This window comes from Anomaloglossus baeobatrachus, chromosome 1 (assembly GCF_048569485.1).
Source record: "Anomaloglossus baeobatrachus isolate aAnoBae1 chromosome 1, aAnoBae1.hap1, whole genome shotgun sequence".
In the NCBI taxonomy this organism is placed as follows: domain Eukaryota; kingdom Metazoa; phylum Chordata; class Amphibia; order Anura; family Aromobatidae; genus Anomaloglossus; species Anomaloglossus baeobatrachus.
In genome coordinates, this window is record NC_134353.1 from 166,292,476 (window position 1) to 166,305,437 (window position 12,962).

The following is a 12,962-nucleotide window of genomic DNA, read 5'->3' on the forward strand; positions in this document are numbered from 1 at the left end:
TAGCAGCCTTCCGTGACCACGTGGCCCCGCTCATTACATATGCATGCCCATCCTCCCACCCATCTCTCAGTGCTGAAGCCGTCACTGACAGGTGGGCGGGGTGATGGGCGGGGGGTGCGCGCATAATTAACAGCCGGCCGTGATCACCCCTGGCAACAACAGCCTGGAATGATCATGTGCGGCTGTATTCACTGCCCCCCGTGCATCATCATCAGCGCGGGGGGCAGTGAATAAGTACGGCATACTCACCGGACACTTCCGTGCAGCACCGCGATCTCCTCCAGTCTGTCGGTCAGCTGATCTGTGTAGAAAACAGTGAGCACAGCGATGATGTCATTGCTGTGCGCCGCTAGTCACGCAGGTCAGCTGACCGGTAGACTGGAGGAGATCGCGGTGCTGCACGGAAGTGACCAGTGATGGCTCCACGCTGGTAAGCGGTGCTGCTGCCGCCACAGACAGGGGGAGAAGCGATGCTGCATGGAGTGAGGAAAGGTGAGTATAAACGTTTATTGTTTTTTGTATGATACAGGATACATGCCATATAGGAGCATGGGGTAATATAGGAGCATGGGGTAATATAGGAGCACGGGGCCATAGAGGAGCACGGGGCCATATAGGAGCACGGGGCCATATAGCAGGATGAGGGCATATACCATGATGGGGTACCTTAGCAGAGAATTTGGGGACATTAGCCCCATAATAGTGTCAGCAGCAGATCCTCGCCCCATAACAGTGTCATGACCACATTTTTTGCTTACTTTTTTTTTTTTTCCTATTTCCACTTCTAAAACCAGGGTGCGTCTTATGGTCCGGTGCGTCTTATAGTCCGAAAAATACGGTACTTGTAAAGCCGCTGGAGATTAGTCAAACTGGCAGAACCCTAGCGGCTTCTCCCTGCCCTTTCCCCTTGACCTGCGGGTCTCTCCCTATACCCACATGCAGGGTGAGACCTGTCATTCAAGGAGAGTGGGTGCGGAGAAGTTGCCAGGGACCTGCCTGTTCGACAAGTCTCTCGTGCAGCACGGTCCTTGGCGGCTTTAAAAGCTTGGTGTTCTCTGAAAAGCTGCAGCATTTCAGAGTGAAACATGCCTGGCTGAAATCATACAGCATACTGCCTGTGGATTGTGCAGCATGTACGGTATCACCTGTCAGGTTCCTGCCTCTTCCTCATCTCTGCTGCTGCCGTTTGCCAAGTGCTGCCTGTGACGGGGTGTACATCAGAGCAAAGAGAGACAACAGGCCGAGGATGATCCAACAGGTTTACTAACAGGAATACAGGAACAGCACACGACAAGTCCAAATAAAACAGATTCGGGGGCACCTCCCGATAATCCAAAGTGCCAGATCACAACGTAATAGTCCTTTTCAGAGTCCCAGAAATCCCACACAATCCACTGGACGGCGAGGTCTGTCCGCAGATTCAGATCTCGCTCCCTTCCTCTTCAAAAACTCAACTCCCAACTGCATTTAGAAACAGGAGTGAATTGTTTGAGCTCGTGGGCCCGCCCCTCAAGGGTAGGGGTCTATGCAATGGTTGGGCCCACTAGAAGATTCTAGAAGGTTGGCTCCGAGATGTCTACAGGTTTGTGTAGTTGGCGTTATCCACTGCTTACGAAACAATGAGAAGTTCCCCTGGCTGTGTGGACAAGAGATAATTGCATTATGGGCCCAGAGACACAGGAGATGGGGGGAAGGTATGGTTACTTACATCCCAAGACATTTCAAAGTGTTCAGTAAGTACAACCAAAGGAAAGTGACATCACATCCTGACATAGTATTACAGCAAATACAGTGAGAAGGTAAAATACATCATGACAATTCCTTCCCCTCCCAACTTGTGAACGTACTAGGGACCTCTACAGGTCGCTGGTTAAGTACACGCAGGCATGGCTGACAGGACTCAAGGCTCCTCTTGCCTGGACAGTCCATCTGCATTTTGGTGTTGGCTGCCCCTTCTATATTGTATGGTAAAGTTATAGGGCTGCAGAGCCAGGCTCCATCGCAGTAAGCGTCCATTGTCCCCAGAGACTCTGTTCAGCCAGGTGAGGGGATTGTGATCAGTAACCACAGTGAATTCCCGTCCATACAGATACGGCCGTAGTTTCTTAAGGGCCCACACTACAGCCAGACATTCCTTCTCAACAGTTGCATAGGCCACTTCTCGGTCCAGCAGTTTCCGGCTGAGATAGGCGATGGGGTGCTCGTCCCCAGCTGCATTCACCTGGCTGAGGACAGCTCCCAGTCCATAAGCAGAGGCATCCGTTTGCACAATGAATCTCCTCTTGTAGTCTGGAGCAGCCAGGACAGGATCGCAGATCAAAGCATCCTTCAGCCGGTTAAAAGCCTCATCACAGGCTGGAGTCCAGATCACCAGCCGGGGCATTGTTTTCTTGGTCAGGTCGGTAAGAGGCTTGGCCACAGTACTGAAATGAGAAACAAATTTTCGGTAATAACTGGCAGTGCCCAGAAAAGCCATAACTTGTTTCTTAGTTTGGGGTACAGGCCAGTCTCTAATAGCCTGGATTTTGGCAGGCTCAGGTCGGAGCTTCCCTCCTCCCACTCTATGTCCTAGGTACTGGACTTCCCCCATCCCCAATTGGCATTTATCGGGTCGAATAGTTAGGCCGGCTGCAAGAATCAGGTCCAAAATAATGGCTACTTGATTCAGATGTTCCTCCCATGTGTGGCTGAAGACGGCGATATCATCCAAGTAGGCACAAGCAAAGTCATCACATCCCCGGAGGATCTGATCCACCATTCTCTGGAAGGTGGCCGGGGCATTTTTCATTCCAAAAGGCATGCTTAGAAATTCATACAGACCAAAGGGGGTTATAAAAGCGGACCGTTCTCTCCCTTCATCCGTTAGAGGGATCTGCCAGTATCCCTTACTGAGATCCAAGGTAGTGACATATCGGGACCCAGCCAGTCGGTCTAGAAGTTCGTCAATACGAAGCATTGGGTAAGGATCGCTGACGGTATGGTCGTTTAGTCGCCGATAGTCCACACAAAATCGAGTACTCCCATCCTTCTTGGGTACTAACACCACAGGGGAGGCCCAAGGGCTATGGGAGGCCTGGATTACCCCAAGCTGTAACATCTCCTCCAGTTCGTGCTGCATGGTGTTTCGAACTGATTCAGGTACCCGGTAAGGAGCCAGTTGTATGGGACGGATGCCCTGAGTGTCCACATGATGTTGGGTGACGGTGGTTCGACCTGGTTGGGATGAGAAAGCAGCCCGTCTCTGTTGAAGCACTTCCAGCATCTGGATTTTCTGTAAGGAGTCCAGGTAATCTCCCAGGGGAACCTGTTCCACAGTGGATGGGGCTCTCGCTGCTTCCACGAGATCAGGTAGAGAGTCCTCATCCTCTTGACCATCTTCTGAAGCCAACCGACAGCTTGCTATCATTGGAATGTTCCGGTCATGGTACTCCTTAATCATATTCACATGGACAGTCTTTTGCCTTAGCCCCTGATCATCTAAAGCAAGAAGGTAATTGGTATCATTCAGTTTTCTGAGAACCCGGAAGGGACCCTCCCATGTGGTCTGCAGTTTATTCTGCCGATGGGGAACAATCATTAAGACTTGTTGTCCTTCTACAAACTCCCGATAGCGTGCGTTACGGTCATACCATGTCTTCTGTCTGGTTTGAGCCATACGCAAATGACTCTGTGCAAAACTAGCAAGTTGGGCCAAGGTTTCTCGCAGCTTTAGGACATAAGGGACAACAGGGGTTCCTGTATCTTCAACTTGCTCCTCCCAGTATTCCTTGAGCAGGGTTAAGGGTCCTCGGACCTTTCTTCCATAGAGTAGTTCAAAGGGGGAGAACCCAGTGGACTCCTGGGGAACTTCCCGATAGGCAAACAAGAGATGGGGTAGGTACTTCTCCCAGTCTGAATCTCGGTCCGTGAAGGCCCTCAGCATATTCTTCAGAGTGCCGTTGAATCGTTCACAAAGTCCATTTGTTTGGGGATGATACGGGGTCGTTCGGATCGCTCGTACTCCACAGGTGCGCCACAGACACTGGACCAACTCTGACATAAACTGGGAGCCTTGGTCCGACAAGATCTCACTGGGGAATCCTACTCTGGTAAAAATAATAACCAAGGCCTCGGCCACCTTGGCTGCAGAGATACTTGACAAGGCCACGGCTTCTGGATATCGGGTGGCGTAGTCCACAACAGTGAGAATGTACTGCTTTCCAGATTTACTTGGTTTAGCCAGAGGTCCAATGATATCAACAGCTACTCTTTGAAAGGGTTCTTCTATTATAGGGAGCGGTTGCAGGGGTGCCTTTGGGTGATCTCCGGGTCGCCCTCTACGCTGACATATGTCACAAGTTCGGCAGAAATGCGCCACTGCTTGGGAAATCCCCGGCCAATAAAAAGTTTGAGTCAATCGTCTCTCGGTGCGGGTTTTGCCTTGATGGCCAGCCGTAGGAATGTCATGAGCCAGGTGTAATAGGGGAATTCTGTACTTCTGAGGAACAATCAGCTGTTTGCTATAAGTCCAGGGCTTATCTAGGGAGTCGGCATTGGCAACCCGATACAGAAGTCCATTTTCTCTGATAATTCTTTCTCCGTTTTCCCCTAGCTGCCCTATTTCAGCCCGAGTTCTAAAACTAGCAAGGGTGGGGTCAGTCTCTACTTCTTGTCTAAACTGAACTTTATCCCAAGTAACATTCATATTATCCCCACAAGAAGAATCACTCACCGGCTGTAATGGCAGTTCTGGTGGCCTCAGTTCCATGGATGGGTTGTACACGTCCACATGGGCTGCTCTCTTGGCTTGACTTCTGGTTACCGCACCGACAAAGTGGCAATGAAGATTCCCCACATCATTTCCTAGAAGAATGTCTGCAGGGAGGCCGCTCATCACACCGACCACACATTGTTTTGCCCCAAAGCCATAATCCAGGGTCACACTCGCTCTTGGAATATATCTCTGGGTACCTCCTGCCAGTTCAATGGCAATTCCTGGTCCCTTTTGAATTGCTTGTGGTTGAATTACTCGGGGATCGGCTATGGTGAGGAAAGCCCCAGTGTCACGGAAGCCAACAACTTTTTGGCCATCCAGCACGACCTCCTGTAGATGTTTGTCCTGAAGATCAGAAGAACAGGTGGCTGGAGCTCGCACCCCATAGACTCCGGGTAGGGGAGCCAGGATATCTGAGTCACTTGGCAAGTCATCAGGCACAGAATCCAGCTCTTCTCCTGGTGAAGGTGTCTGTAGGTAATGAACAGGCAAAGGCGGTCTGTAGCTGTTCTGTCTACGAACACCTGGACATTGGAATTGCATGTGCCCAGGCTGCCCACATCCATAACATCTGCGCTCTGGGATTCTTCCTCCGCGTCGTATTCCCAAAGGTGGAGCATGAGTAATGCGAGGCACAGTCACACGAAGGTCCCCATGAGTTGACGGTCTAGGGTGATGGTGAACATTGGGGCCAGAAGGACCAGGGGCCACCAGCGTTGGGGGGTTGGTGTTTTTTTTCTCACTGGGTAGTAGTTTTTTCCACTGAGGCTTGATGGTGAGAGCCTCATCAGCTAGAGCTGCAGCTTCCTCCACAGTGGCTGGTCTCCTTTCACGCATCCATTCCCGGATCTCAGCGGGGCACTTGAAGTAAAACTGCTCTTTTAGGAGGACCTGGAGGACGGTCTCCAAGGTTAAGGCCTCCTCTGCCTCCAACCAACGATGCCACAGATGTTTGAGTTTGTGGGCATACATCTTGAAGGACACTTCCTCATCACATGCTAGAGTACGGAACTGAGTCCTGTAAGTGTCTGGCGTTACAGCATAATGTTCTAGAATAGTCTGTTTAATATCCGCATACTCACAGTTCCACCGAGGGTCCATAGCTCTATAGGCTGCAGCAGCTCCACCCTCTAAGAGCCCAACCAGATGCCGGACGCGCTCCCTTTCTGGGACTTCCATTAATCGACACTGATGCTCAAAGTCATGGAAGAAGCCCTCAATGTCACCAGCAGCCTCATTAAACTGCTTGAAGTCTTTGCGGGACACTCTGGGAAGTTCCCTCATGATGGGTGCTGGGGTTACAGTCTGTCTGGAACCTCTCGCGGCTTCCACAGCGAGCTGCTTATCCAGCAATGCCATCTCCTCCATCCTGCGCTCCTTCTCTTCAGCTCCACGCATGGCCTCCCTCTTATCTTCTATGGTGGCCTCATCTCCAAGCAGTGCCATCTTTTCCTTGTACCACACAACCCATTGACTTTTTTGGGTATTCACCTCCGGCTCCCGTCTTTGCTCCCCTTGCTGTGGAAATTGTTCCTCGGTGCCATCTTGCAGGCAAGCGTGTTCCAATGCCTCAATTAGTTGCTCCTTAGAGAGACCTTTGTAGCCGACACCTAATTCACGGGCCTTTGTTTGTAGACTCGCCACAGTCCAGTTCCTGTATCCTGAGGTTCTGGTTTCAGACGTCGATTGGCTGTTGTCCTCCATTTCTTCTGCTCTGATCCCGCTGCTGCCACCAGTTTGTGACGGGGTGTACATCAGAGCAAAGAGAGACAACAGGCCGAGGATGATCCAACAGGTTTACTAAGAGGAATACAGGAACAGCACACGACAAGTCCAAATAAAACAGATTCGGGGGCACCTCCCGATAATCCAAAGTGCCAGATCACAACGTAATAGTCCTTTTCAGAGTCCCAGAAATCCCACACAATCCACTGGACGGCGAGGTCTGTCCGCAGATTCAGATCTCGCTCCCTTCCTCTTCAAAAACTCAACTCCCAACTGCATTTAGAAACAGGAGTGAATTGTTTGAGCTCGTGGGCCCGCCCCTCAAGGGTAGGAGTCTATGCAATGGTTGGGCCCACTAGAAGATTCTAGAAGGTTGGCTCCGAGATGTCTACAGGTTTGTGTAGTTGGCGTTATCCACTGCTTACGAAACAATGAGAAGTTCCCCTGGCTGTGTGGACAAGAGATAATTGCATTATGGGCCCAGAGACACAGGAGATGGGGGGAAGGTATGGTTACTTACATCCCAAGACATTTCAAAGTGTTCAGTAAGTACAACCAAAGGAAAGTGACATCACATCCTGACATAGTATTACAGCAAATACAGTGAGAAGGTAAAATACATCATGACACTGCCCTCGCTCCTGAGAACACTCACTCTGGTCATGTGAGTGCTGTCAATCTATACACACTACTCACTGGCTTTCGGGTAAAATTTCAGAATGATCTTAAAATGCTCTCTAACCTTTTCAGGTGAACTTAGTGTGACCTTCTCTAAACTTTTGTGTTCACATGTCCAACAGTTCAATGTTCACTACTTTTTGTAAACCTCGCTGTTCTCTACAAGGGGCTAAATGTCGAAATCACATCATGTGTTTGATCCATGAATCGCCCAATAAATCTGGGGGCTCAATTAGAATTGGTATTAAACAGTCCTACCTATCATGCTGTCCACATTTGGAAATCATGAGACCAAGACGACATCTAACAGTTGATCAGCAGTTCCTCACCATTGCGAGGCTTCAAGCAGCAGGTTCTCAGACAGAAGTGGCCACTGAGCTTAGATTACACAGAGTGTCACCAGCAGGTTGCAACAAAGTCACAAAGGCAAAAAAGTGGACGTCCTTTGGCCACACCCCACACTGATGACTGCTTCATTGTGACCAATGCCCTTCAGATCTGGATAATGAATGCCACATAACTCCAGGCACATGTAAGAGAGGTGAGAGGCACAAAGTGTCATGGTAGACCATTCTAAAACATTTACATCAGCATACTAGACCGACAAGCAAGGGTACCTGATCACACCAGGCACAGGCGTCATCGTCTTGCTGGACGAGGAACCAGTGGGCCTCAGTGCTGCTCACTAATGAAAGCCGATTCACACTGTGCAGAAATGAAGGCCACCAACAATGTTGGAGCCATCAATGAGAGGGCTATGCATCAGCCACTGTTGTCACAGGAAAGAGCCTTTGGTTGTGGAGGTGTTACGGTGTGGGCATTTGTGTCTAGTGAATACAGAACTGCCCTACACTGTGTGAGTGGTACAGTGACAGCCCCTACTACTAGAATAACATCATTAATCCAGTCATTGTGCCTCTACAAACAAGTTATTGAAACAAAAGACAACAACAATGGTTGGTATACCCCCCAAAAAATGTCAGTGTCTCAATAACTTGTCATGTGGCCTTGAGCATCGATTACAGCTGACAACAACATCTTGTGCTCTTCACAATCTGAGCTATTTTCTGCAGAGACATGGCATCTCACGCTTCTTGATAGTCGGCCCTTGTGTCATTGAGGTTTTGAGGTGCAGAGTTTTAAGCCTTTACATGGGGGACTCAGTTGAGCCCATAGGTTTTCTATGGGATTCAGATCTGGTGAAAGTGTAGGTCACGCCATTTGAGGTTCCCCAGTCTCCAGCAGCCGTTCCTTAATAATGCAACCTCAATGAGCTGGAGTATTGTCATCCATTAAGATGAAATTAAGACTGAAGCGTCCTACGTCATGCACACAGGTCAGCATTGAGGTCCTGCGCATGCGCATTACAATATTTTGATGATCCGTGCTCAGGGTAGATTAAAGTGCACCTGAGCAGGACCTCAATGCCAGCCTGTGTGCATTACGTAGGACGCGTAATGCAGCCAGGCTTCAGAAGAAAAAGGACAAAGATGGCCGAAAGAGAAGGTGCCAGACCCGGAGAACGAAGACACCCATCCAACCAGTCTGCACCGCACCGACCGTTTAGGTGAGTTTTATAAAGTGATTTTTACGCCCTACACAGCGGCTTGGGTTCTTATATACAGCATGTTAGAATGCTCTATATAAGAGCTCACTGGTGGTGGCCGCAGCTTATAGTCACCAAATCTGGTGACAGGTTCCCTTTAAGTCTTTAAAATACAGGAATTGACACTTCCTTGATATAACTTATACTATAGATTATATAATACACATGGTATCTAATATACAGTATATCATATAGTGCATATAGTGACTGATTATAGCATGGTAATAGTGTTTGGCATCTCCTCGGGGAGGATACACAACACTATCATGCAGTGATCTAAAAAAAATAAATAAAAATAAACAAAAGAGATTAATGAAAGTGATGGCCAAGCTGTCACTAATAATATATGTCACAAATGATAGAAATGTCATCATTATCAGATTGGGAATATTTGAGACAATGAGTCAATCAAAATTCCTAAGCGCTCAGATTACTCTGGGGGCCAATTACATTCATTACTTTTCCATATGAGGAAAACATACCGTCTTAATGAAATCCCCTGTGCATCAAAGACATGAAAACATTTTACTTCTTGTCACACCCTAGAACGTGGGATTTAGAAACCACACAACTATTACAGGGGTTATCAACTGTAAATCATATTTTTATTCATGTGGATTAAATAAAAATAAATGGTGGCATATTCACCTGACAGCACCCTATGGTTAGGCCACTCCACTAGATAGTGCTCTAGACTCACACATTAGGGCCAACAACTGCTGTTAAGGTTGTGAAAAATGTAAGGGACCATAGCCTGCAGTTACCCTATAGTTATTTCCTACCTATCAGCGGAGGTTGGCACCCTAAAGGATACGACAATGGCGCCCTTCTCTTTAAGTAACTACCACAGACTATAAGGTCTATGGCATATATATACCAACATTAACTAAGACCTCATTCAGGCATCAGTGATTTTTCTGATACACAGAAAATAGTGCGTGTGTCAGTTTTCCCATCAGTAGGGATGAGCGAACCCGGTTTGGGTTTGTCATTTAAATACAGCTTGTTGAAAGGTTGCAGCACAGACAACTAGCAAGTTTTTCTGGTGTGGGCAGTTCTGGCCCCATCGCAGTGATGCGAAGTATTGACATGACTGTGATTGGCTGGTGCACCACTGTAAGAAAAAAATGTGGTCTCCCGCACTACTATTGATATCCAGCATTGGTAAAACATCAGCTGTAGGCTGCAACCCCCAGCATTCAGCTTTACCATGGCTGGCTATCAAAAATAGTGGTGATTAAAAAAACAGCATGGGGCCCCCCAATTTTTGATAACCAGCCACGCTGACAGCTGGGGGCTGGTATTATCAGGGTAGGAAGACCCATGGTTATTGGCCCCTTCCAGCTGCAAATTCCATTACATGTGCCAATTCCAGCGCTTTACCCAGCTCATCCCAATTGCCCTGGTATGGTGTGTAATATATGGGGCTGATGGCAGCATTGATTTGTTAAAAACAAGCCCTAGGTTAGTAATGGGTAAGGTTCTATAATCACCCCTATTACTAACCTGTAAGTAAAAAAAAATCCCCCCCCCCCCCCGAAAAATCCTTTACTTGAAAAAAAAGTACACACGTCATTTTTCACCCCTTTATTAACCCCATAAAATAATCCCGCAGGTCTGACATAATCCACATGACGTCCCATGACAATCCTGGCTCTGCTACATCCAGAGTCTGCAATGATGGAAAACCCGAGCACTCACTGCAGACTTTGAGACACACTGAGGGCAGCGGTTGACCTGGCTGTGAGAAGCACTGAAGTCAGTGCGTTCACAGCCGGGTTCCCAGTGCAAACTTCAGTGACCTGTCCGCTGAATTACTGTGTCGTCATGTTCCACAATCCGGCAATACGGCAGCCAGTTCACCTGCGGTCACAGTTGGGAACTATGGGAACCTAGCTGTGACCTCTGGTGAACTCACTGATGGGACCACTTTTCACAACATACACTGATGTGAGTGTGTACCAGAGTCTGCAGTGATTGGTTGTGTTTTCCATCACTGCAGACTTCAGATGTAGCAGAGCCGGGATCATCGTGGGACGTTGTGTGCATTACATCGGATCTGTAGGGGTGTTTGTATGGTTAATAATTCAGGCATGTTTGGAGGGTTAATAAACGGGTGAAAAAGGGTGAGTGTATTTTATTTCAAATAAAGGATTTTTCTGTGTGTTTATTTCTTTTCACTTGCAGGGTCAGTAATGGAGGTGTCTCATAGACTCCTCCCTATTACTAATCTAGGGCTTGATGGCTGCTGTAATGTCATCTGTGATTTGTCAAACATCATTGACCCTATATATTACCTTGATTGCCACTGTACCCGGGCAATTGGGATGAGCCACATAAAGTGCCAGAATTGGCGCATCCTATGGATGTCTCACTTCTGAGGCAGCTGCAGGCTAGTATTTTTAGGCTGGTATAACCATGGCTCTTTCCAGCCATGGTTGGTTATCAAACCAAGGTAAAGCTGACATTTATTTTTATTTATTTAGTTATTTATTTAAATACTTGAAAAAAATGTTGTAAAATCTCCTCTATTTGTGATAACCAGCCACGGTAAAGCTGACAGCGGAGGGTTGCAGCCCATAGCCATGTGATTTAAACTTGCTAGTTGTGAAAAATATTGTGGGAGCCAATGCCACTTTTTTTTATTTTATTTTATTTGTTTTACACTTCCATACAGAAAACTGACTGAACCAATCACAGACGCTGACACAGAGGGTGGGGGCATGTATAGCAGTCTGCAACCTATCGCAGGTGCTCGCACAGAGGATGGATGGGAGAAGCAGTGAATATTCATGAAGCTTAATAAGTGAACCTGGAAAAGCGTCTGACTGCATTATCTTCCAGGAAACTGTATGTATGTATGTATGTATGTATAACTATATAGCTCTGACCCCCATTTAGCTTCCTTTTGCAGCCCCCCTAGCTCTTAGGCTATGTGCCCACGTTGCGTTCTGTCCCTGCAGAAATTTCTGCAGCGATTTGAACAGCACACATGCGCTTCACATCGCTGCAGAAACAGTCCGTAATTAAAAGCTCTGGATGCAGCCCCTCACATAGACAGAGCGGGCCCTGCATCCAAAGCGCATGAAAGAAGTGACATGTTGCTTTTTAGAACGCAGCGCTTCGGCAGCATGCAAATCGCTGCATCCTAATACGCCACGTGGGCATGGATTAGGCACAATCTTCATAGATTGTGCAGGAGATGCAGGATGCATGCAGTTACGCTGCGGTGCACAACGCAGCGTAACTGCATGAAAATACGCTACGTGGGCACATAGCATTACTATGACCATTTTACAGCACAACCCTTCTCGTACCCATTGGCTTGTATGGGGTTCATTGTCAAGTTTCACTCAAGCTTGGTTCCTGAACCAAACTTTTTTCAGTCTGTGCTGATTAGGCAAATCCGAATATCCATGGATTCACTCCTCTCTACCCATCAGGGATTTTCTCATACTGTAGACTATAAAGGGTACATCTGACAATCAGTAGAACACGAACGTCTGAATGAGGTCACCAAGAAGTAGTCAGGCACACATAAGATGGGCCACACTTCCAAAAGTAAAATGCTTTATTCGTAATCAACAAGAAACATGTTTAAAAACATCTAGAAAGGAAGGAAAATCCCTGATCAAACCCCCTAATTTGGCAATGGACCTCTCTGCAGTGTATGGAGAAAGCACCAAAGAACAATAGTGATATACTAGAAGCATATAAATATCCTGCCACGACCCCATTAAGAATGAATGCAGGGAGCTACAGACGCAAACGATCGGGAAGTGATTAAGAAACTTTGAATCTCGACACATACCCACTAATTGTATTAGAAGGTATAATACCCCGGCTCTATTATTAATTGCATCATTATATAGCGCCATCATATTCCACAGCGCTGTACAAATATCAGTGTCTTTGCACTGTGGGAGGAATCACACACAAAGCCACAGACCTGACCACAAACTTGTGCCGAGTGCAGATCTCAGAGCCCCTTTTTGAGATAAGTAATGGAGTGATGTCCTACCTGAGTCCAGCAGGGTGCAGCCCCGCGTCTGGCCAGAGATGGCGCTGTGGTCACAGGATGGACAGGAGTAAGGTGCTGAAACCTTCAGTAAAGAGGAGGAGTCAGTAGAAGGCAGGAGGAGCACAGCCGGCAGCAGTATACACTGATACATCACATGCACACAGTACAGGAGGAGCACA

The 12,962-nt window shown here is 47.7% G+C and overlaps 1 long non-coding RNA gene across 1 annotated transcript in view; it reads right to left on the reverse strand.

The window, feature by feature from the left end:
• Positions 1 to 12,962, reverse strand: part of LOC142309494 (uncharacterized) — a 43,146-nt gene that overhangs the window by 18,099 nt on the left and 12,085 nt on the right. Inside the window, exon 2 of the long non-coding RNA XR_012753988.1 lies at positions 12,784 to 12,865. This is a non-coding gene — a long non-coding RNA (uncharacterized LOC142309494). The remainder of the gene's footprint in view (positions 1 to 12,783; positions 12,866 to 12,962) is intronic.